The 26,131-nt window shown below is 37.3% G+C and overlaps 1 pseudogene; it reads right to left on the bottom strand.

The window, feature by feature from the left end:
- Positions 1–26,131, bottom strand: part of LOC115901811 — a 150,086-nt pseudogene that overhangs the window by 18,272 nt on the left and 105,683 nt on the right.

Here is a 26,131-nt window from a genome sequence, read left to right on the forward strand (position 1 = left end):
CTCCGACCCAACTTCATGCCATTTCCTTGAGTCCTGTCACTGGTCATGAGAGTGAAGAGTCTGATACCTGCCTCTCCACTTCCCACGGTGAAGATGATGAAGATCACAACGAGGTCTCTGTGCTGTCTCAGTTAATATCACCCAGATACTTTGCCACCCAAGATAGACTTCTAAACGCAGCCATGTGGCAGCCCAGGAGAATGGTTCAAAATAGAATCAATGTCCCTATATCCTTGTTTTGAATTTTCAATTTTCTTAGAGTTAAGTATTCTCTAAAGCAATTAAATAAGAATCCCTAATATTTCTAAAATCCTTTTCATTCTTGAAATCTTCTTCAGACTTCCAGGAGCTAGGTTAAAATATGGTTATTTCTACATTGATTTTTGATTAATCAGTTTGGTTATGGTGTGCCATGTGTTAATTTGGTTTTAATTTACTGTTTTATTTTATGTAAGCATGAGATATCAGCTTTATTTCACATAATTGAGAGCTTTGGCCTACAACAACTCACATTCAGGTTGAAGTCACAGGCACCAACAGTGCTAAATTTCATGGTCTCAGCTTTGAATAGTTTTGAGGAGGCAATCTCCTACTACACTTTTTTTTCAGAGCACACCTTTATTGAACCTCATCGAAATAGCATAGTATGACAATTGAATGTTTTACCATGGACTGCTTTAAAGGAGCTGGGCTTCAGCGGCTGTTTACCCGCATTCATTTTCTAGTATCAGTGTCTTTTTATTTCCAAAAGCATGGTAGCCTGCTCTTCATTTAAATTATTATTTTATGTTATTGTTTTCTGTAGGAATTAAGCTTTTCCGGAAGGATAATAGATAGCACATGGAATCTTACAGACAACTGGAGAAACTTCACAAACTGAACTGTGAACAGCCCAAGGGCCGTATCTGCAGCAGATCACTCTTAATTCACAAAAGGTTCTTCTAAGAGAAAGCCAGCATGTGTGGTTTGGGAAACAAGGATAACAAGAAGCAGACCCATCTCATGTTGCCATGGGAATACTTTATGCTGTCTGTCTGGATGGTGCAGAAGTATTCATGAGTTGTCTCTATAAATCACATAATTAAAATAGAGATAAAAAGGACTAATTGCATGTTCTCTGCAGAAAATTGCTCACTATCTATTACTATTACAGATAATTTCAAAGTATCTGACAGAAATTACCCTTGGTTTATGGCAAAAAGAGCTCAACAGATTTCTTTTACACTTTAAAATAATCCATGCTTCAAAACAAAAAAGTGCCCAAGAAGGTAAATTACCGTCCAAGTACTCTCCCAAGGTCACTTTTCTTTGGTTTCCCATTCTTCCTTGTTGCAGGAAGCAGCCAACAAAGGAAATAGTCAGCATGGTTTTTTGGAGAAGAATATGCTTTACGAGCCTGAGAGCCTTCAACAATGAGGTGATTGGCCTGCTGGGTAGCCAGGGATACCAGTGAATGCTGGCTATCTTGGCTTTTGTAAATTTTTCAACATTGTCCTGTCATCATATACAAGCTGACTACATATACACCAGATAAGGAGACAGTGACATGGATTTAAGACTGGGTTAACTGCTGGGTTCAAAGGGTTGTGATAAGTGGCATGAAGTCTGGATTTAGGAAAATCGTTAGTGGTGTGCCTCAGGGAGGGATATGAGGGCAGAAAATACTTATTAAACTAGTGAAAATAAGTTTGGGTGAATACAGTGAAATTATTAATAAAGTTTCATCCATGGAACCATAGATCCAGTAGGGCAATTCAAACACTGTCTGAGCATGGAGTTTGATGAAAGACAAAAAATTTATTATTTAGTACTATTACCCTCAGAATTGATTCAAGCAGTTGTAAATAAAGATGGAATTCAATCTTCTAGGTCCCATATGATTTGGGCAAAGCATGATCTGAAAAGATAAAGCTTGAAATATATTTTTCAGGACTTGCATCCTGCACTACAGTATTTTGGCATTTCTCCCTCTTCCTAAGCCACTCACCCTTAAAGGTCAATCAAGGTTATGGTTTAAATGTTATTAGAATGGGTGAAAAAAAATACTGTGGGACTTATTGATAGAAGGATTATAGGAGACTAAATTAAGTCGACAAAAATGAAAATATAATTTAGTCCATATTCCTTGTTTATGTATTTGGCACGTTTTAGCATTCTTTGAGGGATATATAGCAGTATGTTATGAGTTAAAAAGTGAAGCCAAGAATAATGTTAATTATATTAAAGGAAGAGAAAAAAATGTGGTCACAGGAAAAATAGGCTACTAAATCTAGATAACCTCACTCAAGAGGAAAGAATGCATAGAGGTAGAGCCTATTGAAAAAAAAAATCCATAATCACAGCTAGTATTCAGATACAAGTCACACGACAAAAAGTTTCAATTAGCAGTCTACAGCACACAGTAAATGTCTACAGTAAACTTGGCTGCTTTTTTTGGTGCAGATATAGGCTGTGGAAGATGATGTCTGGTGGAAAGAAGCTTTGACATGTCCTCTCACACGAACTGTTCTGTCAGACAGCTTAGCATTTTTTTTCCATAGAAATTAAATATTTTACCTTAACCTCTTCAATATCATTTGAGGTACCCCTGTGATAACATCCTGTGCCTTATGTTTTATAATTCCCAGCTCATCCTCTGAGATCTTCAATTACTCTTTCTGCTGTGTGTACAAGATGTATTTACATGCTGGGGAAGGGGAATGATGAAGGGTTACTACAGTTGCATGTAGCATCATCTATCCTTTGATTTTCTGGAGGTGAAACATCACATGTCCACTCATGGTAACTCATTACTTAGATATTATGTCTCTGTCCCCTAGATAAACCTCTAATAAATCAATACATATACTTCTTAATAAATTAATACTAATTAACTAATACCTCTTAATAAATTAATATATACTTAATCTCTCTGCTCTGGAGAAAAAAGGTTTCTTGCCTCTTCCATGACTTTCACATTAGATTAATTGCTTTTTGGGGGATGGGGGGGGGGGGGGGACGGATGAGTTGGTGTAGAAGAGTAAGAAGGACCTCTTTTCTTCATTACAGAGTCTTCTGGAACTATGCTCAGTACTATTATGATTAATAATGCCTCACCTGGCTGAGTATGAAGATCTAGAAGTTTTCCCCATTCTCAGATTCTTTTTTTTGTATCTGTCTCTACCTCTCAATGCGCTATAAGATTATTCACTTTAAATAAAAATACAGGACACAATATGAACTTGCTAAAAAAATTACAAGAATTTTGTAGCTGTAGTTAGAGACAATGTAAATGTCCCATGACTTCAACCTTGTACTGCTAAAGATAGTAGAATGATCCCCTCAGTAACAATATCAGACAGGAGACTCTTCAGTGGGGCAGGAATATTTTGTTGTAAACTGATGCGAACAAGGCGAAAATCCAAGACAGTGAGTAATTTGTGATTACAGCCAGTTACTTGGCTTCCCTGATTTTTCCAGAAGTTAAGCTGTAAAGTCAATTCACAGTCAAATCACAGAATCTCACATCAGCAGATTAAGAGTTCTAAGTGTTGGTAAAGCAGATATTTTCTGAAGTTGCCTTGAAATACTCTCTGATTGCTTAGATGTCCTTGGCAAATTAGTGCCTGCCAGAAATAAATGTATGCTAGGTTGTGGTTTTTTGTTTGCTTCACATTGTTATAATTACTATTGCTATTTTTATTAATAGAAATACTCATAGAAAGAGTGGAAACAGAGAAAAGGGGGCAAGAATAGATGTCTGATTAGTTAGTTTTGAAGGGATTTCCAGGGAAAGCAAGCTGCTGATCAAACAGCATTTTGCCCCTGTTGATTACAACAAAAATATGTGTGTCCAAAGTTTAAAGACTAAAAGATACATGTTGAAATGAATAAAATTTTCAAAGCAAACAAACAAGACTCATCTAGGGTCTTCAAATGTTATGGTTTTATCCTGGTGATGTTTATGTCCAGCTAGGAGTGAGATAAAAAACTGAGAGGAAGACTCATGTGAATAACCATTAATATCAGTTTAAAAAAGAAAAAGGAAGCAGTCAAAAAGAAAATGGAGAGTCAAATTGTGTTCTGACAGTGATTCATTCAGCATGATTTATCTTTTTAGAAGTCTAGAAAGTCCTTGTTAGTGTTCTCCATTCTTTTCATACTGTCAGTAAAAGTAGCAAAGAAGAATGTTCTATCCAAACTATTAGGAGATCAAGCTTCAGAAAATTGTGATGTACATACTCTGAATGTTTTTTCACCTTTTGCAGCTCTATATAGGACTCATATCACATTTCAAAATTTATGTTGTGATCAGAGAAACAGATAAATTTCTTTAATCTTTTTGAAAGTTAGGATGAACACAATCACTGCACTCAGGAAACAGAGCAAGAAAGCTCTTGGCAGGCTTAGCCAAGACCTGCATGCAGAGATGGGAATGAGCAAAACTGTTACACCTGTTCAACCATTATAGAAAAATGCAAAATTTTGGACCAAAATATGTAAGCCTAAATATTTGGGGATATTACAATTTCTTAATACTCTCTCTAAAGTGGTCATCATTGCACAAAATTGTGAAATGCCTCTCTTCTTTACCCTGCTTCTGAGTTGAGAATCTTAATCTATTAGACAAAACCCAGAAGGTGCTGGAACTATTATTTTAAAATGTGGTCCACAAAACTATTATCTACCTTCAATTATGAGAGTTAGTACTGTTGTCTTAACTATAAATTACTACCCATTAATAATAATAAAGAAAACTTTACAGGAGAAAAACTTGATACTTGGCTTTGTAAATCATCAATAGCATCCTATGCAATCTATTAGCATACTCAAAAATTTTAAGCTACCTTAAGATCTGCTACAATTTAGTTGAAAAATACACTTTTTAAGATGGATAACATTTAAGATACTGAAGACATTCAGTTTTGATTGAAGAATAGAATAATAAATCCTTCCAGGAAAAATGAAAACCTCTAAGAACACTTTTAGTCACAGAGTTGCAGACTCCCAACAAAATTACCTATGGTCTTCTAATACTGCTTCAGAGAAACAAGATGTCTTCAGTTTTGGAAAGTATTGATTGTGTGTGGTGTTATGCAAGTTCAGATGTTTTGCAAGTTCAGCAAAGTACATTCGCAAAAAAATAAGACTGCAAAGAGGAAAATTAGTTAGCCCTGCTCAAATACACAGATATAACACAGGGCAGATAAAGAAAACTGCTTCTCATGATGCAGACATTTAAATATAGCAGGTTTATGTATAAATTAATTTCATTGTGTCCACATTTAGATGTATTTTTCAATTTTTTTTAGGCCTAATGAGCTCATATAGCAAACATATATATCTAGTTGTCTTTTCTTTGAAATTATTTTTAAGTTACTTGAGAAAATTATTAATTGATAACTTCATACTGTAGTTTGGAATTTATTTGCAGAACTATATTCTAGTTTATCTATTTTGAGAGGCTGAAAACCAAACAGTGTGAAAGACCACTCTGGGTATAAAGACAGTTCTACACACCATTTTCTGCTCACAGTAGTGAGCAAAATATAACTCACAGAATAAAATGTTGCATTAAGCAGCAGAAATATAAGACAGTTCTCAAGGTTTACTGATCAGCTGAGATATTGCTTTACTCAGAACAAACATTAGCTTTTTGGTCATGCTGTATCTTCAGCATGAATCTTCAGTAATGAATGGTGAATACTCTTCAGTGAATAGTGTCCTATTCATTATGGCCCAATATCGGTCTCAATTAATTTGCATTCTAATTTTAAATTCAGCAGAGGAGCATCTTAGTGGACTTACTATTCCTTAAAATTTCTTTTTCGGTTTCAAATGTTTTTGCCTTTGCTTCCAGACTCTCAGTTCAGTGATTACTATATACAATTCTATTGACAAAATCTTTGTAGAATCAGAGAATCATACAATATTATGAGCTGCGTGGGACCCATCAGGATCATGCAGTCCTGGCCATGCACAAGGTTCCCTAAGAATCACACCATATGTCTTAGGGCACTGTCCAAACTCTTTTTGAACCCTGCCAAGCTTGGTGCTGTGACCGCTTCCCTGGGCAGCCAGGTAAAGAACCTTGTCATGGTATCTAACCTAAACCTCCCCTGACATAAACTCACGCCATTTTCTTGAGTCCTGTCACTGGGCATGAAGTGAAGAGATTGGTTCTTGGCCCTCTGCTTTCTCTTGTGAGGACGTTGAAGACCACAATGAGGTGTCCCCTCAGTCTCCTCTTCTCCAGGCTGGACAAACCAAGTGACCTCAGCCGTGGCAGTGTGTTCTTATGAGTTTTGCCGTTGTTTTATTGTAAAAGTGAGTTATTCAATGTTAGTTAGGTATAGATGGTTCAGTCCATGTATCCCCATTTTATCCCCTCATGATGGTTTCTCCCAAGTTGTTGACTCTTAAGTTTTCCTGCCACTCAGCTGTCACTCAGTGTGTCCATCTCCCTGTTCCTCCTCTCCTTTCCTTGTATGGCCCTGTCAATCCAAATTGTGCCAGCCCCTACTCCTGTCTGTCAACCCAGATCCACCCATTTTATTCCAGAATGTTCTATGTCAATCAGCCTGCTTCTAACAGTTGATTTGTTCTTAAAGCTTCTCCCCTCCCCTGTGTTAACTCCATTGGTTTTGTCAGGTTCCATATTCCTCCTCCCCAGGTGTTTCCCCATTGGTTGTGTGATGTTCCCACCCCTTAGAGTGGCTCCCTTTAAGAACCCTAGCCAAACCCCTTTTCTTTGTTGCTCATTCCTGACTTATTCCAGGAATAAAGCTTCTTGGGAGTGTGAGCAAGTGTCATCTGAGTGTCCTCTCCTTCAGTTCTTTGCCTTGGTATCCTCGTGGTGAACTGCTGCAGTGTCACCCATGCCGATGCATTTGCTGCCACCTAGAAGCCTTGGCAGAGGCTCAGGGGCAGCCTCTCCTGTGTGTCCCTTCGGTCACTCAGGGAGCTTTGCTAGGTGGCATTCCACTGCTCTGTGAATGCAGGAGAACCACACTCAGCCACTCCATATAACATGTCCCTTCCAGGCTGTTCGCCAAGATGCGTAGGAAAATTATTGTAGGCATCAAAAATATAGAGATGGAGAATTAGCTTGATATAATGTAGATAAATTGGCAAAACCTATGGGTCAAATTTCAGAATATGTTAAGAATTCATTCTCTGAACAATTAAGGGTTTTTAAGTTCTCAAATTAAGACAATTTTTTAATCAAAATCCTTGTTTAAGAATCCTAATTGTGGCTTGCCTTGAGCTGTGGCTGTCACTCCTTTGATTCATTATACTTATTTTCTAGCAGTGGTAGTTGTTCCATAGCTACTTCAGCTTCAATCATTTTGCCACAACTCCTGATGAAGTTTTGAAATCACAAAAAAGGCTTTTGAAGGGTAATCTTACAAATAACTACCTTTAAATAGTTGTTAAGGGAAGGATAATCTCAGATTCAGCTTAGTATCTTAGTGTAGGATGTATGTTCAATATCTGTCTACTCTTCTTCTTTAAGAGTCTCATTGCTCCTATAATGTTGTAGTATTATATTTTTATGTTATAACGTTAGTTTTATATGCACCTATTTATATTGCAATTATTCAACACTATAATATAATATTAGCAAATGATTAAAAATATTTTAAGTATAGACATTTTAGTATCTGTATATTCTAGTGTTTCTAGGTTTAAAAAGAAGGATTCACATATAATAATTTTAATAAATTGAGACATTCTGAACTACAAATATTAGACCCAGAGGAATTTGGAACTTTTTTCTAACACTTTAACCAATAAGTCTGACTTATTATTAGCCAAGTTTTGAAAAACATGAAGCCTGTTTCACATGGGATAATTTATCAGTATTAGGACACTTCAGTTTAGTGGAAAATTCATACACTATTAAGAGCCTTGTCTGGGATTATATTCCTTTACCAATCAGTAATTAGTTTTAAGAGTTGAAACCATATGCAGTTGCATGGTGTCACCTAAATAACATAAAGACACTGTCTGTTAGTGACACTGGCGCTGCAGCACCCATCTCCAGTCTTTTCTTCACAGCAGTTATATAAAAAATGTTGTCCTTTAGTGCCACAATAATAATTCTATTACATGTACCTTGGATGGTGGGTAGTTTAGTGGATAGAGAAGGATACTATCCATCTTGAGATTTGTGCCTCTAAGAGAAGTCAGATACTAATATCTATATTAAAAGAACCTCAAAAGTCCCTGTAAATTTGAATCGGGGGAATCAGTGACCTTCTCCTACTTGATCTTTATTCCTTGTCCTCTCCTCTCCCAGAAAAAGGTCTAGGATGGAGAATGGTATCATCAGTTAAAGTTATCTCCTCAGAAGAGCATGGGGGAGGAAAGGAAGTTAATCCCTATGCTCCTTCTAAGTTTGTGGATTATAACAGACAGTTTTGACTGAAAACCAGAGATGATATAGCCTGGATAAAAGCTTGGACAACATCTTTGAAGTCTGTTCAGAAGCAGACACACAAGTGTTCAGAGAAAAGTGCTTTGAAACTGAAGGTATGAGAGACATATCTCAAATACTGTTACTCTTTCAACGTGAAGTAAATCCCCTTGCAAAACCATACAAGTTTGCCTGTATGAACCACAATTTATGCAACACATTTTTATACTGATGTGAAAGTTTAGCAAAGCAGGTTCACATCCAGACTTGAGTTTAGCTGTGTGAATGTCTATCCTGATCTTGGTAAACTGCAGAGCTGTTAACTAGTTGCCAAATTAACTCCTTCGCTAAGGCTGAATATTAAGTTTCTTCTCCAGTTCTGGCCTTACCACTCTTCATAATTTTATCTCAAAACATGAGATACCCACTGATTTGCATAACACTGTATCTACCAATTTACATTTTAAAGTCAGATTTTATTTTAGGCCTTTGTAATTCATGGGCACAGGAAAGGGTAAAAAATTAAAATACATTTCATTTGAAGGAAAGTCAGAAGCTAAACACTAAAATACCTCTATTTATTACAAAGTGTGAGTTCAAGACTATTTCAATATAGCAAAGATCCCCAGCTATTACTTACTTTAACAGGTTACATCAAAAGTCCTGGGTTTTATTACTGTTTGTAGTCTATTTTGTTCTTTATGCAGACAGTTCCAGTTCACTCCATCAGTTACTTACATCCACCAACTTTAATCTGCTGTGGGGATTAATGAACAACACCTGACACAATGACTTCCCAGAATGCCTGGAGCTTTAAACACTTTAATTTTTAAATAAATCACACCATTAAGCAGAATAAAATAAAAGGGATCTGTTGCTGTATTCCGCATCCTGAGTCTACAGACATCTGACAAAGAGATCTCACATGTAACAGTGACTACGGAAAAATAAACTTTGATTGTTGCCAGATAGTTGTTGTCCTAGAGAAAAATGTTACCCAGATCAAAAATTTAATATACCTCTACCTGATAAGAAAATTTTGCTTCAAAGCGGCATTATATGTACTTTATTTGCAAGTAAATATTTTATTCTTCCAGCATCAGAAATACATTTCCAGTATACAAATTTCCTGGGTGAAACAACAGAATGGGGATATTTTTTAATATGTTGTCACTCTGAGCACTGAAGCAGAGCATGATGGGTTAAAGTAATAAACATACTAGACCTGAATAATGTAACTGATTCCACATTCTAAACAAATTTATATACTTCCATGCTTCATAAATCAATTCCATCCATTTCTTTTCCAACTCTGAAATCTATTCTTAATTTCAAATGGTGTTTTCTGAGTTCTGTATTTCATAACCTTTCCATATAAATTATTCTTTCTCCATGTCCATCTTGTGCATTACTTACCCTTTATAATTTTCTTAGATTTTTTGCTAGTTGAATTGCTATTCACACAATAATCTCACAGACCTCTTATTTTTTAGATTGTTTAGGGAGAAATAATTGAGAATAATCAATATCAGAGTTTTGAATGTCATTGGTTACTTCTGATTGAATTCCATGAAGCACATAAGGTATTTTGTTCCAGAAGTGAATCAGCTCAACTTTTCTGTTTTGGTTCAAATAATTGTGTTTACAAATGTCTATGAATATATTTCATTTAAATGAACTCTCTGAGGGAGCAATCTGCTAGTAAACCCTTGTATGATAATACTCAGTGAAAGGAATGCAGAAAGCTATGACTGAAGAAGAAGAGAATTTTATTTACAATTTAGAACATGCATGCATGGCTGTATTTTTTATTATTTGCTCTGTTACAGTTTCACCTAATGAAAAGAGATAAGCCTTTACATTAGAATTTTTGCTGCAATTGTAGGAAGTACAAGTATGGAAGTTTGTCAAGAATACAAGTTTCCCATTGGCACTTGTCAAATCAGATTTCAAATATTATAATAATAAATATTATTACCCAATAATATATGCAATAATCACCAATTCAAAGCTCCATTCCAATCTGTGCAAATAGATTCTGAAATATGCAATATCATATCCCAAGGCAATTCTATATTTAACATAATAAATATTGTAAGAATCCAAGGTCATTAAGAACAGCCATTTAAATAACATTAATCCTCGGTTTAAAAGTCATCATAGATATTTGGAATCTAACTTGTCCTGGGATATTAAGTTCTGACCTGAGTTGTTGGAAAAAAGTACAGTGAGCGTACATGGCAGCACCAGGAATATCTGGAAATTTTTCTCCTCTTCATTGGCACAAGGAAGCTGCTGGAAAGCTTACAGATGCACAAATGTGAAAAACCATAGACTGTATAAAATTAAGTTAGCTGGCATTTGTTGCTAGCTGAATTGCTGCTAGCATAGTCCAGGATAAGGACGTAAAAAGGGCCTTTGCATAATGTCCACAGATGTGTTATTCAGCCACACGGTGAGATTATTTTTTCTTTTTTTGTGAGTTTGTTTCCCAGTGATTAATAATGTGAGACTGAGACAGACAGGATCTTACAGCTTTATCTGAAGGGAGTATTTTTGTTTAAGCAAACCTGGATTCCTTCTCCATGGAATTTTACTTGTCATAACAAAACAAGAATCCAAATCTTTCTGATCTAGGTGGCAGCTCTGGGCACCAATCTGATTTCCCACCTTTGGAGATCCATGAGGCAGGAAGGGGGAACCCCCAGGAGCCTTCCCTGCCAGGAACGTCCTGGCTTTGTCAGGAGCAAAGAGGCCACCAGGCACCACTTTTGGAGATTGATTCTCAGTTCAGTCAAAGAGAATACTCCTAAGCTTCAGGCCTGGGAAACTTAGGAAGAATGAAAACAATTTTTATGTCTTTTTCTGTTCATGTTGTTTATAGATATGTACCTTCAGAGTCTGCTATTCATAGTTTACCAATAGTGTGAAAGATTTTTACTTCGAGACCAATCAGGCTTCGCCTTAGCAATCCTGGTTGTAAAAGGATGCTACCTATTAGTAAAAGCTTTCTTTTAACCTTCTGAAACATGGAGTCATTTTATCGATCCCCAGGATCTGGTGCAGGTTCCTGGTCCATCTTCCTGTACACATCCTTCAGGTACCCAACCACCAGGTCCAGCTGATGCTCATCTTCCAAGTCTCCACACAGGTCATGTACCGGCTGGAATTCAGGAATTTCTTCAGCCAGCGGGATTGTTTCCCAGTTTTCAAGATCCCCAGGAGACACCCTTCACCCCCTTTTGTCTTTACTATGAACTCCACCAGCTTCTTGTTGTCCCTGTCCCTGGCAGTTCTGGTCCTGTCAGGGAGGAGCTTCCTCAGGGGTTTCTGAGGGATGTGTCTGAGGAAGACAGTCCAGCCCCTTTCTCCCCTGTGTTTGGGAATGCTATCTGCACCACACTCTGGTATCCCTCTTTCCTCACTGGGTAGCAGATATCAGCAGCAAAATACTCCAGGAAGGACCTGGTGAAAGAATGACAGCCCACTCGGATCCGATAGTCAGCATCAGCTGGAGGCACCATTCGATTTCCCTGCAATAGTTCTTCTTGGCTCGTTCGATGAGCTCCTGCTTCTCCTCCCAGTCAAAGTGCTTCAGGCTCTTCAGAGACACTGAGAAAACTTTTTTCTTCTCATTTGCGGTACCATCTGTGAAGAGCACACAGGCCCTCTGGTGCTTTCTCTTCACTGCTTTCACCCACTGGCCAGTACTGATGCCGCTGCCGCTTGCACCACACCAACATCCCTTCCTCGAAGAATTTGGGTTCTCAATGGGACAGAATGCTTGGGAAATTTTCCTCTCTTCATCTGCCAGAGGTGAGAGTGGAAGTAGGCTTTCTGAGGAAACGCTCCTGGAAGACATGCCAGAGGGTTCCAGCCCTTTATCTTCCTTGGAGTCAGGGGCTTTATTCCCAGCCAGGTGTGAGGAGGGATCCTGGTTTTCCTTCTCCTGAGGCTGAGGGAAGGCACCAGAAGGCCCAGGTGAGGATCCAGGGTGGTTCCTGAATTTCCTCTCTGTGCCTGAGGCCACACCTGCCCCATCCGGATGTTTCCCACCCTCTGCCTCTCTCCTCCCCATCCAGCTGCTTTGCCAGGCTCTCACTCTCACTGCTGATGCTTTTCTCCAACCCATCGGAGGCAGTTTCACAGGAGGAATCCAAAAATGTTCTCCCAGGCTGAGTTCCTTTTTTTCTGGAAGGCTCCATGGTGCCAGATTTAGAGGGGACAGAGAGAGACCCCTCCTCAGGAGCTATCTATGCTTGATCCTGCGGGGAATCATCCTTTCATCTTCTTTTTCTTCCTTGCTGACTGCTTCCAGCCTCGGGTTTACAGGATTCCCCATTTTGGGCTGGATTTTCCTCTGTCTAGGTGATGATTTTGTTTCTGTTTTTTTGCAGTTATGACTGTCAGGGGCTGGTGCCACACTGGAGTCCCTGGCCCTGCACCTGGCAGGGTTTGTTCCACCCCCATGCGTTCTGGCAGGGCTTGCTCCACTTCCAGATGCTCTGGAAGGGTTTGTGCCACTTCGAGGTGCTTTTCCACTCTCCCCTGGAGCCACAGAACCTCCCTGGCAGCATGCTTTGGCATCATCCTTCATCCCACAACTATTCTGGGGTTTTCTTTTCCTCTTGGCAGCCTCAGGTTCCGACTTTTTGGAGCAAGAGCGCAACAAGAAGCTGTGGGAGGGGGTGGGTGGGGCAAATTTCTCCTGGGAAAATTTGGGATTTGGTCCTTCTGCAGGTGGCGTTTGACTGCTGGAGTCAGTCTGATGGAGAATATCCAGGGAATTTTAAGGGAACGGTGATATTGCGACTCCTCCATGGCCTCACTCTCTTTTCTTGTGCTCCAGGGTGGAGGCAATGGCTACAGGCATTGACCAAGGGCCTGATCCCAGTGACTACAATGCCAGATTGGGCATTGTAAGTAAATGAGAATTATTTTCTGTGTTCTTTTTTCCTCATTAAATGAATTAACAAGTAGGTTTCTGTTGCCATCAGATGATACTACAATAAGCAGAAGCCTTTGAAAAAAATTGTGGTATAGAGGTCCTTAAAGATTTTAGAGCAACGCAGACATGGTAATGAGAAGAGCTGATGTGCTTTTTTATCCAATATGTAACATCAGTCTTAATTATTTCTGACACTACAGTCTTTATATTACGAGAACCTTTGTAAGAAAAAGAATAGCAACCAACTAAACAAAAAAAACAGTTCCATGACTTTTCTTTTAAATCTGGTTCAACTGTTCCTCATTAGAAGCAGTTGAAAGACTGGTTAAAAAGCATGTAGGCAGCACTTTTAACTAAAGTCAACATTTGTTTCGGGAAAAGTGTTTCAAGAAAGCTGTGGGCCAGCTGGAGAAATCCAGTGATAAATAACAGGTAAGATCAACAGTCTGAAAATCATGATGATGAGGATAGACAGGAAAAAACAGTTAGCCTTAAGAAGGGTATGCAGAAGGAAAATGTAGCAACAGTCATCAAATATGCAAATTATTGCTGCACACAGAAGAAGGCTTGAAAAATCTGTTCTCCGTATCTCACTTGGGAGTAAGACTAGCTAAAGTGATTTATATTAGACATTACAAAAATAAATGTCAAACATTAAAAAATATTACGACCCTAAATATTGGAAAAAAGTAATCTCTGGAAGGGTCTGGATTACCCATTATTAGAGATTTTTATGAACAGGTTTTGTTGACCAATGGTAAAGAATAACAAGCATAAAGGCAGAGGCCAATTTACTCTAGAGAAGAATCTGTTCCTATAGCAAAACTCTTTTGGATCATCTGTGAAACAAATACTCTGTCTCTCTCCCCTCTTGAAATCAGTGCTCATTTTGCTTTAGGAGTACAGAGAGTCTTTAAAGATCCAGCACAACCAGAACGAGGTGTGGAGGAGCTTTGTTTCAGTTGAAAGCTCATTTTGATTATTATTTCGTTGGCTCATGATCTATAAAGAGATAGAAATCCACTGTGCATTCTGCTGGAAATATTTTGTGGAATGAAGCAGGAAACCATGCTTTGATGCAGACTTTTCAAGTAATTTCTGCTTTGATGTCTAGTCATAGACAGTAAAGGCTGCATGTTTACATGTCTAACTTCAGAAGTCTTAAACTGTTGTGTAAGTCTAAAACAATCAATTTAAGTTCCTTTCAGATTTTTTGGGCAGAAATAATCACTTACACAGGAGAAGCCATCTTGTCTCATCCAAAATGTTTAAAATATCTAAACCAGGCCAGGCCAGTTTTCCTACAGGAATGTCACATATCTCTTTGACTTTTCAGAATTCAAGGACAACCACATCATATTTAAGCAGTAAAGTCTTAAGATACCTGAATTTTTCTACTGCTATCCCTCTAAGTTTCATCCTGTGTCTCTTTTAACCACCTCCCCACCTTGTCTTCACCCAGGTGAATTACTTTAATCTCAAAGTATGGTTATACATGGTAAAATTAACAGAATGACGCAAGCTGAACAAACAAAAATTATGTCTGTATGAAATATATTCTAATATTTCTCTGAGAGGAATGTTTCTACCCCATCTGTGGGGTGTGGTGTGCGCAGAACCAGCGAGGGGATTTGCTCCAAACGTACCTGAGAGAAGACCTCTCAGGCCATTGAGTCCATGCTGCCAAATCCACCACTGAACCATATCCTTAAGCACCACATCTTTATGTTTTTAAATACTTCCAGGCATGATAATTCTACCACTTCCCTGGGTGACCTGTTCCTGATATTTGACAACCCTTTCAGTGAGGAATTTTTTCCTAATATCCAGATTAAACCTCCAGTGGTGCAACTTGAGGGCATTTCCCCTTGTCCTGTCACTTGTTACTTGGGAGAAAAGACCAGCTTCCACCTCTCTACAACCTTTCAGGCAGTTAAAGAGGGCAATAAGGTTGCCCCTGAGCCTCAGTTTCTCCAGGCTAAACAATCCCAACCCCAGTTCTCTCAGCTGCTCCTCAGGAGATTTGTGTTCCAGACCCTCTGGCAGCTTCATTTCCTCTCTGCCGACATGCTTCAGCGCCTCAATGTGCTTCTTGTAACCATGTGACAAAAGGAAGGCCACTATCTGCCAAGTTATCCAGAGAACTAACCAGAAGAGAAATTCTGTTGAATACAGTAAAAGAAATAGAAAGACAGAGGGATCCGGCCTGGAAAAGTGGTATTGAAGCAGCATGAAGAGTTACCAGGAGAGGCAGCAGCCCATGGCTGGAAAGAGGACACCTGCAGGGGTGCACACCAGAGCAGGGAGCATTTGCCACTGCCCAGTGACAGTGAGGAGCTACCTGGGACGTGGGGTGTGCAGGGGATGGGGGGGAGGAGGTGCTTCTGGGGGCTGGGAGATATGTAACTGTTTATTAGTTCTCTCTAGAGGTTTGGTAACATGATTTATCTGTTGTATTACCGATATTGATCCCGAGTCTAAAGTTCACTGTGGATTAATTACATGTCATTAATAAATTAATAAAATATTTCAATTCCAATTCTGGACTAAGCTATGAGAACTCACTTGTTTTTTCTTGGTGTCTACCTTTCCTAGAGAAGGATACTTAGCAACCAGCTAGGATGAGTAGTGAATTATCTGTAGACTGGAAATAATAAAGGAAAACCCTATTCATCAGGAATGGTAAGAATTTTAAAATGTTTAGAATTGTATATTGGAGTAATTAGAAGTCTTACAAAGTAGCCTGAAAGATCTGGGAAAATCAAAGGAATTACTTCCACATTTCTCTCATCTGTATATGCAGTACTATTAGACTAGATTTTTTTATTAATATATCATTAATACCCAACATTGATATCAGCACACACTACTAATAGAAATAGAACCACACATTTGTCTTAGGCATGTATGCTGGTGAGTTTTCTTTTGTATTTCTGGCATCTTTTAATTTTCGGTTTTTAAGATAATTTCTCTCAGGGGATGACTTTAATTTGATCCTGTTATTCATATTGCTCATCCAGACTTAGGAATCTGGGATGAGGGAAATGAGAGGGGAAGCACACAAGATTTTTTTTCTTTCTAAATGAAAACCAGATCTGTTCAAAGATTTGACTTGTAGTTGAAAAATAAACATACTTTACCACACTCCAAAGGAAAAAAAATACAATGCTTAAATTGTTATAATGATAATTACTTGCATTAAAAACCCAAACCCAAAAAACTCCCAAACAAACAAGCAACCTCAAAAAACCCCAATGAAATTAAAACAGGCAGAGCAACTGATGTTTTTCCAAACTCTGTTTTCCACAGAAAGACGAGTAAATGGTTAAAGGCTGGATTAAGACCCTTCCCCATTACAGTTTCTAGCTGTGTTAATATATTAGTCATCTATGCAGATTTTTATCTGTATGTGCCGAATCTGCACACGTATATATACACACCCAAAGGTACACACATCCTGGAAATGAAGGCAGGGTAGAAAGACTGCAAAGTTCTGAGGAAGTATGTTTAACAAATAAATGAATAAATTAATTCTCAATATTTGTGGAAACAAAAATGGAAAATTTCTGTGCAATCCTTTCCTTAAGTCATATTTGCCTAGCCCACCTGGAAGTGTTGGTTAAGAAATGTTGTAGACCATGTAAACGAAATCTTTAGAAAAATCATAATGAAGTAATATTCCAGAAACTTGTTTTACACTCATTTATTCTTTGCTCAAATTGGCATCATAATGTATCTAAATAATTAGTCTGTGTAGCATTGCAGGAAAAAAGATTAAAACACAGAAAAGCAATTCCCTGACTCCTAGTTAAGCAATTCCCTGACCCCTGCCTAGTTAACTAGGCTCTCTAGTTTTGCCACTGCCATGTGTTCTATGCTTTAGAATTACAAGAGGAGCTTAAAGATCATACTTATGTTATATTTTTCTGTATGTCAACCTCCATTAATAATAGTGAAGCAGGCTTAAGGAGGTTTGATTTGCCTCCTAGCTTTCAAAGATATAGCCTTAACATTTCTATACTAAGTACAGTCATTTAATTATTTAATGTTAAGTAACAAACTTCAGTGCTGGAACATTCTCTCAGGCTTTCCTTTCCAAAATATAACTTAAAAATAATACTAGCATGAAAACTGAAGTTCTCAGAGCAATTTTGGAACTAGACTAAAAGAGGGAATATGATTTTTGGAAGGGTATGTGAGACATGCTTTTTCTGTTCCAGAAACACATAAACACAACTCAGAAGAAAAGGACTGTCTGACTTTTTCTCTGATCCTAGGCCTGTGGCAACACAGCTTACTAGGCTATCACTAGGATTTATCAATTTTAAAATATGCTAATGAAGGCACTCAAATTTTGATCATCATCAACAAAATGATCTTTATTACAATGTTTGCTACATATAAAATATGTTTGTGCCTGCATCTATATGAAGCACATACCAAAGTGGTCGTAGATGCCCCATTGCTGGAAACACTGAAGGTCAGATTGGATGGCGCTCTGGGCAACCTGAGACAGTTGAAGATACCCCTGATCATTGCAGAGGGGTTAGACTAGATAATCTTTAAAGGTCCTTCTCAACCCAAACTGTTTTGTCCTTCAATGGCTCTATGAGCCTAATCCATTTTCACTGCTGTATTAAAGGTTCTGCTATGATTGTTAGCTCTGTAAGCTTGATGTATATATATTCTCTGAAACAGCCTTTCCTATGCTGCACTGCTATTACAACTCAGTAATTGTTGACTTCCAATACTTTCATTTACTTTCAAAGTTTTTCATGATTGTCAAATGACAGATCTCTGTAGCGCTTGTTCCAAGTTTATCCTAGTTTTAGTCCTAGCACCCTTCCCATTTCAGCAGTTACAGTAAAACTTCATGGACTTCACCTGCTGTAATATAGTGGCTATAGCTATGTGTAAAGGCAATTTGGTTTTTTTCAGAACAAATGAGCATCCGGAAAAAGAGAAAGCAGGTGTTTAGAAGCATTCACACTATGTTTCAGAAAATGTGTTTTCACCTTGTACTAAGAGCAAGCACAAGGTGAAAAAATGTCCAGTGTAGGTGGACTTCAAGTCCTGTCCAAAGGTGAGCTCCAGAATCTCTGGCAAAAATCTAGAAAAACAATCCATGAAGCTACCCTCTAAGTCTTTTAATTATCCCTTACTGTTATAGTTTATATCTCCCAAGTTTATCTTAGAGGACAGATTTTAGCTATTAAATGCCTCTGAGCTATTTAAAAGAAACATACTAATCTTACTAGGTGATACTATATATAAATAGGATAACATAAAAAAATTCATACATTGAGCCTATAATCACCCAGCACCAATTGGATGTACATTCTTTGTATAATAATGTGCTCTTCAAATCAACATTTTCTTTTGTTTTCTCTGAACACATGAAATGACAGTTTTCAGGAAAATCCAACGACAAGCAGACAGAGACTATTCAAACATATATAGAGCAAAGTTTTCCCTGGGTAATTTAATAAACATAATTAAAAAAAAATAAAGCCAATTTAGTAGCATGAGTTTGAAGAAATAATTTTAATGGTAAGTAACAAAACTTATATTTCATTATTGATATTTTATTTGCTTATTTTAACAGTTCTCTTTTCTCAGTATTGGTGTGTTCATTTTAGTGTGTTTTTTGAGGAAGGGGATGTATATATTTTCTTCTAAAATATGATGGTTTAAAATATTTTTTCTTTGAATTCCTCACTTCATCGGCAGATTTCCCTGTTCCAATAAATACTTTAGACAACTCAGAGCAAACTTTACATTAAAGGTGACCTTATCAACATATCCCTGCTTTCACTTATTTAGTTATAATCAAAACCTGTTCTGACACATGAAAGATGTTCTCATTATGCAAAAAATGTCTGGACTGGCATAATAATTTGAAAGACATCCAACAACTTCATCCTGTTGCTAATACTGAAATATCTCTTCTCAATACCTTGCTACTTGATTCTGTGTATTTGAGGTTCAGTGCAAAACCCACAAGGGGTTTTAGTCTTGCCCATTTTACCAGTTTCATCATCCTGTTGATTTTTTCCCAAAATTGCCCTAAACCAGTACAATCTGTAACACATCCGTCAACAGATAGTTGCAGTATATGTAATTTTCTTCTAAAGATGAATAAGTAAACTCACAAAAGTAAATATGAAGGGACCTATACTCCTTAAAAATATAAGGTACTTTTAAAATTCAAACTTTTCATTTTACAGCTTAAATTAAATTTCCATTCTTGATGATCCATAGCCATTGGTAGATCAGTTGAAGTTTTGAGAGCAAGATCTTCCTTATATTCAAATGAGAAGTTATTTAGCTCAGCATTTCCAATTTAAAGACGTTCAGACATCTTCAAGGGCATGATTATAATACATTGTTCTTCCCTTTCTAAATGAACAGTCTTTTCCAGAAGGCATGTCAATAGATCCCTGTGATATCTTTGGTTATGCTTCAGTTCTCTAAATGATACCTGAATAACTGTGGGGAAAATATTCAAAGACATTTGGATATCAAATTCCTTCTAATTATCAAGTGTAAATGTGTACTGCCAGTATTTCAGTGAGATAAAATTTTGTGTTGTCTGACTTACAAGGCCAAGACTTTTAGGGATTCAAAGCATTTTTAGATCAAACATTGAAAATTTGCACTTAGAATGTATTTCTTGTTTCATATTATCTCAGTTATAATATGAAATATAATTTCATATAATCTCAGTGTTTAATATTTTAACATATAATTCAACATAAAGGGGAAAAAAAAGCTCTCACTGAGTTCACAATTAAATAACTGGCAACCAGAATTTACATATTCAAAAGCGATGCTCTACAAATGTGATATATGCCCAAAACTATGTAAATATTTGTTTTACTGGCAGTGATACTGGAAACTTATTTATCCAGAACTAGAAGTGTTTTGGAGTGACATGGAACTGTTGTGTTTTTCAGGCACCCATGCAGTAAGTGCGCAGGGAGTCACTTACCATCAACTCCCAGCAGAGTATTTTTATGGTAATAGAGCAGATTAAAACAAAACAAAACAAAAAGGCAAAAAAATTAAACCGCAAAATCTTACCCTTTTCCCTATAGGAAATAAATGTATAATCTGGTTTTTTATACCAGGGTTAAACTTCATCATTGTGGGTGATATCTGGAGGATTCATTTAGCATGTGTCAAAAACCCAAAGCTGCGCAAAACTATTTTCTAGCAGCAAGTTATACCATTTAGTCTGAGATTTTACTGCATCAGTGAAAACTCCTGATAGGCTGGCCAAAACCAATTTTTAAATGTTAAAAAAATTATCAGGGAATGAACTTTATTTTAATATTTCATTTCAATATGTTATGAAAATATTTTGAAATAAAAATTAATAAAAATTAAAGCAGAAATGGGGATGTTGAGCAACTTAGTGGCTTATGTGAGTTATCTATAATTTTATCTGAACTTTTATGACTAACATGTTGAATATTTTCTCTTGAAATTGAAATATTTTCTAAAACCACATTTTTAACCCCCACCCCCCCCAAAAAAAAATAAATTGCAAATACTGAAAGGAGGATAGAAAGAGCTTGTTGTTGTTTTGGTTTTTTTCCTCTTTTTCAACATGTGCAATTGCATTAAAAGACTGAAATATGCTGACCAAGGTAAAAAGTGTTGTGCACTACATCAAAGTTGCCATGTGTTGAATTCAGGAGCCATACAGATATATTTACTAATCTGCCTCACGTCTGTCATTTGAAGCAGGAAGTTTCCCTGGCCGTGTTAAAGACTGGAATGTACAATATAATTATAGGTGTGTACCACATATGGCAGGAGGCAACTCCTGGAAAGTTATGCAAAAGGATTTCCTGGTACTTCCCAGGCTAAAATATATCTTGTAATGACTAATGTTTAATTTGGATAGTCATGACTATTTTTAAAATAATTTTTGACACCTTCTCCTATCTCTTATATACTGCTATCTAAAGCTACTATCCTAGAACACGTTGTCACCAATAGCAACTTATAATTTATTTTGTAAGGAATTCCAGGAATTTGTCATGTGAAATGGAACCACAGACCTTACCACAAGACCCATATATCTATCATTCTACAGCTTGATTAACACTTTGCTCAAAAACTAAGAAAAATTTTATGGTCTGTGAAGACAGGAGGGCTAACTCAGAAAACAAAGGAGTCCAGTTTATTTTTGACATGTAGAAACATTCTACACATCAGCCTTGTCAGCCTTCATTTGTTTTACTTCTCGGATGATATCTCTGTTTGTAATGTTTTCTTTTAAAATAATGCTTTAAAGGCCCTATAGGAAAAGAAAATAATTTCAAAAATATAAAAAATTTGTAGACAGAATATGCTAAATTATTTCAGCCAGAAATCTGATCAGACATTGTTTATTTATTTGGTTGGAAACACTGATGCAGCAAAAGTAACAGGGGAACAAAAGAGTTAAACTATATCCAAACCTGATAATTTTCAGCAATGATGGAACTTCTCTTGACAAGAGTTTTTCAGCCCCCCTATCTGATATGGGACATCCAGTTGAACACCAGTCTTTGTCTTCTCCAGAAACCCAACCACTAGGCTATGCTCTTGCTCTTCAAATACATAGATAGTCATTAAATGCAAGAGAGTGAGTTTAACAACAATCTACCTAGTTACTAAGACTCTCAGCTATGATTCAAATGATCCAGGCTCAATGTGCAGTTCCCATGAGTATTTATGTTATTACACCATGTTGAGCAATTCCTGCAGAATAAGCTACTATAATGAGAAAACACTCCATAGCCTGATTATCAAAGCAAATAGCTTTGCTGCATAGACCAACATGGCCATTTGATGGACGTCCACTAAGAAAAAAACCTTACAGCCTACAACAGATCTTGATATCTTTCATGTGAAATCAAGTTCTGACTGAGATGTATTTAAAAGAAAAGGACCCATTTTATGTTCCTATCTTACCTTTAAAGGTTGATATTTCTTAACACATAGCTTGATCTTAAATGGTGCTGAACATTCTGAGTCAATTTGAAAAATCCCTTAATAGATGTACTAGTTTGAGTTAGATCTTTCATAAATTTCGATGAAAAAACCCCTGACTTTTCTACTTTTCTGACTTTCACTTACTGACAAGTTAGAAGGGGTGTGACATTAGCCTTGAAGTCTTTATAAGACTTTCCCTGAAAGTGAAATATCTTCACCTCAGCTTTAGACTTTTGAGAAAAACCTAATTTTTTTATTTTCTTTTTTCAAAGTTTGGGCTGATTTTTCCTTGTGGAAATCTTCTATGCATGATAAATTTAATTCTGAAAGAAAATTGCACACCAAATATATTACTTATTCTAATGATTTAGAGGAAAATTCCATCATTTTTCCAATTCATTGGCTTGGGCAAAGTAACTCACATCTTTGTAGGAAGGAACCCACAAACAGTACTATAACATTAGTAAGAGATCTAAGCAATTAACCATATAAACCATAAGACACATTGTTTAGTTTAAGCCAAAATTTAGGGAAGCAGCTAATCAAAAGATAAAGTTTTCAACACTTTTGTATATTTGTTTAAATACTATGCCAAATAAAGGCACTGCATAACTTGGTAACTGAATGCAGATTTTTTTCTCTTTGGGATGTATGTTACTTTTTATGAAGGATGCTACTGAAGGCCATCAGGAGTAGGTTTTGATAATCTGGTAAGACTAATAGGCTTTTCAGTCTTATTTTTGTTAAACAGAGAAAAGCAAACAAAAACACCCCACAAACCCCAACCTATCTCTTTAAGAAATGACAGCTGTAAAAATAAATTGCTTGTGTAATGAAGATGTTCTGTGAGGTTTCTATTCTACACATAAAATTTTCTGTAGGATTGTTAGTAAGGGTAGTAGGGTATTCTTCATAGAATCATAAAATAGTTTGAGTTGGAAAAGAACTTTAAGGTCGTTGAGTCCAACCATTAACCCAGTACTTCCAAGTCCTCAACTAAACCATGTCCCTAAATGCCACATCTACACATTGTTTAAATACCGCCAAGGATTGTCACTCAACCACTTTCCTGGGCAGCCTCTTCCAGTGCTTGATAATCCTTTAGGTGAGAAAAGTTGTCTTAATATCCAATGTGAACCTCCCCTGGTGCAACCTGAGGCCATTCCCTCATTTTGTTATTTGCTACATGGAAAAAGGTAATCAGACTATGCATGCTTGAAAGGAAAAATGTCAGTAGATAAAGCCAGCAGACAGCTAAAGAAGCAGTTTTGACTTTGTCAGCAGCCAAAAATTTGGTTCAGAACCACAGGAATATCACACCTGACAACTGAAGTTAGGAAAATTCCTTGGGTTTGTATTTTTTTCCTACTGTGTTGAGGTTAATAAACTGTCTTACAAAATGAATCAAGAGTTAGAGGTCACATACTCCATCTCAAGCAGATCTAGTATTACAAATATTATTATTTATTTATCAAGCCGTAATACAGCATTCATGTGATATTTTGTTTTCAGTAGCTTAGAACTTTGTTAGAAGTTTAGCTGCTTGCACTGATCAAGGTCTGGGCCCAGGGTCAGGAATGCAAGGAGGGTACAAATCAGTTTCTAAGTTCAGCAATAGTCTGCAGCCATCTAAATGGTATTCAAAACTGTGTCAGACACTTTTGGGTAACCAGTGAAGGTTACCAGACAGGCCATCAGATGTATAATAGAACAATGACTTTCTGGATTGGCAAAATCCCTTGGGCTCAATACCTTGACATCTCCAGGGCATCCAAGGATGACCCTCCAGCTATAAAACTACCATAAACAAAGGAGATCTGGTCAATAAAGTCAATGCCAAAGAGAGAGCAATGCAGTTCATCCTAGGGTTCATCATGGGCCCAGATCAATTATCTGCAAACAGATATTTAGATGTGTCTGAATGTCCCTATAAAATTCTCACAGCTCTTCAAGAAGTCTTAAACTGAATTCCACTTGGCATTGGCTAAATCCCAGACAGACTTACTAGGCAAAAAGCTTGACATGGGAAACAATGAAAAGAAATGGGTTGAATCATCAGGTGATGTGAAAATTGGTGAAACCAGCAAGAAAGCTGGAACTGAGCAGTGTAGACAGAGTGTGAAAAAACCAGATGAGATGGGTGAAAGGTAGAGAGACCAAAGGGACAAAGAGTTTGTGAGTAAAGAACTGTAGCCTAAGGGAGAATGTTTGGAAAGGGATTAAATTTCAAATAAAAGAGGGTGATGGCTGATCCAGACAGATGAGGCTGGTGGTATAGTGAGGAAATAAAAAGTTCTAGCAGACAGATTGAAAGTATAGAGCACATATCAGTAAACCTCAGAAGATGGAGTGTGAAATACCACCTTAAATTGCAATCCTTAGTATGTTTTTTTATATTTTATAATTTTTCAGCAAAAACCTCTGAAATATGTTTGCCAAATTTTTTAGTGCAGTGCTGGCATCTGCATAGGGGATTAACTGCTGCCATCCCATACTCCATTACATGGAGTGTCAGAGGTCTGTGACATCCATCCAGAGCTTCCAGCCAAGCTGTGAGATATCACTGCATGACAAGCTTTCTGCTTTTTGGAGTTTGCCTTTTTTTTGATGGAAATTTTACACGATCCTCCTCTCCCATCGTCTCAAAACACTATGGAGCTCCAAAACTGTCAGAATATCTGCATCTTGATTTTTCATTTTCTTTATGCAAGTATAAGCAATTAATTTGAGCTGAACTTCTCATAGGTGGTTGCTTGTTTTCTAGTCCTCATCATGTGGATGAATTTATAGGAACCTAAAAAGCCATATGACATTTTGAAGTACTTCCCATATTCTAGAAGACAATCTCAAATGCCTTATCTGATTTAGTGTATTATTTGACACATTGCTTCTTCCCTTCTTCTCTTTGTCTCAGTTCATGGAGAGTAAAAGCGTCCTCCTTGCTAGAGAGTGTTGTGAAAATGCATTCATGCTTTAAGGTCCTTTGTCTTTGATCTGTGAAGGAGTTTCATGCTTTGTTAGAACTCAGGAGGTGCTTCTGGTACGCAGGAGCATGCACTGGAGATGGCTCATACCATATCACCTGCAGTGACATCTGGTGAGTGTTTCATCTACAAGACTTGCGTGAATCAAGCAAAGAGCAGCCCCAGCTGGGCTTGTGTAGCCCCCACATACCTGCCATGGTTACTCTTACCTGTGTGACCTTGCAGAGCTGGCTGGCAAAACATGGATTGGGGGGAAGTGGGAGAAAAGCTGTAACCTCACCTTGCTCATGTCAGAGTGATGATAATGCTACCTCAGGGGCTGAAAAGCAGGAAACATCCAGCTGGGTCTCACAACTGCTGTGTCCAGGACTAGGCAGGTCTGAAATCACTCAAGTCTGTGTTAAGATGGATATTGCGGTAAAGACTGCCACAGGAGAAGAAATGAGCAATTCTGCCTTTGGAAGAGGTTTTGTAGCAAATATGCAGTGAGTAAAATTTGAGCCTGTATATTCAGCGTGAAAGGAAAAAAAATTGAGCATTTTTCATTAATTGAACAGTATCCCCATATCCATCTGTGCCTTAATGAAGATGGTTCCTATACAAAAATAGCATGTGATCATGTAATTAAAAACTGCACTGAGTGCATAATGGTTGACAAGAAGCAAAGATTTGTATACACAACACACGCTCTCAGTCTCACGCACATGCACATATATATGTACATTTTTCTGTTATGATCTTTCCCCTGTTCATAAATTTAATCTAGGATTTTAGACTCTGGGTGAGACTTGTCTGATCAGATAGATTTATCTC

The sequence above is a fragment of the Camarhynchus parvulus genome, chromosome 3 (assembly GCF_901933205.1).
Source record: "Camarhynchus parvulus chromosome 3, STF_HiC, whole genome shotgun sequence".
Classification (NCBI taxonomy): domain Eukaryota; kingdom Metazoa; phylum Chordata; class Aves; order Passeriformes; family Thraupidae; genus Camarhynchus; species Camarhynchus parvulus.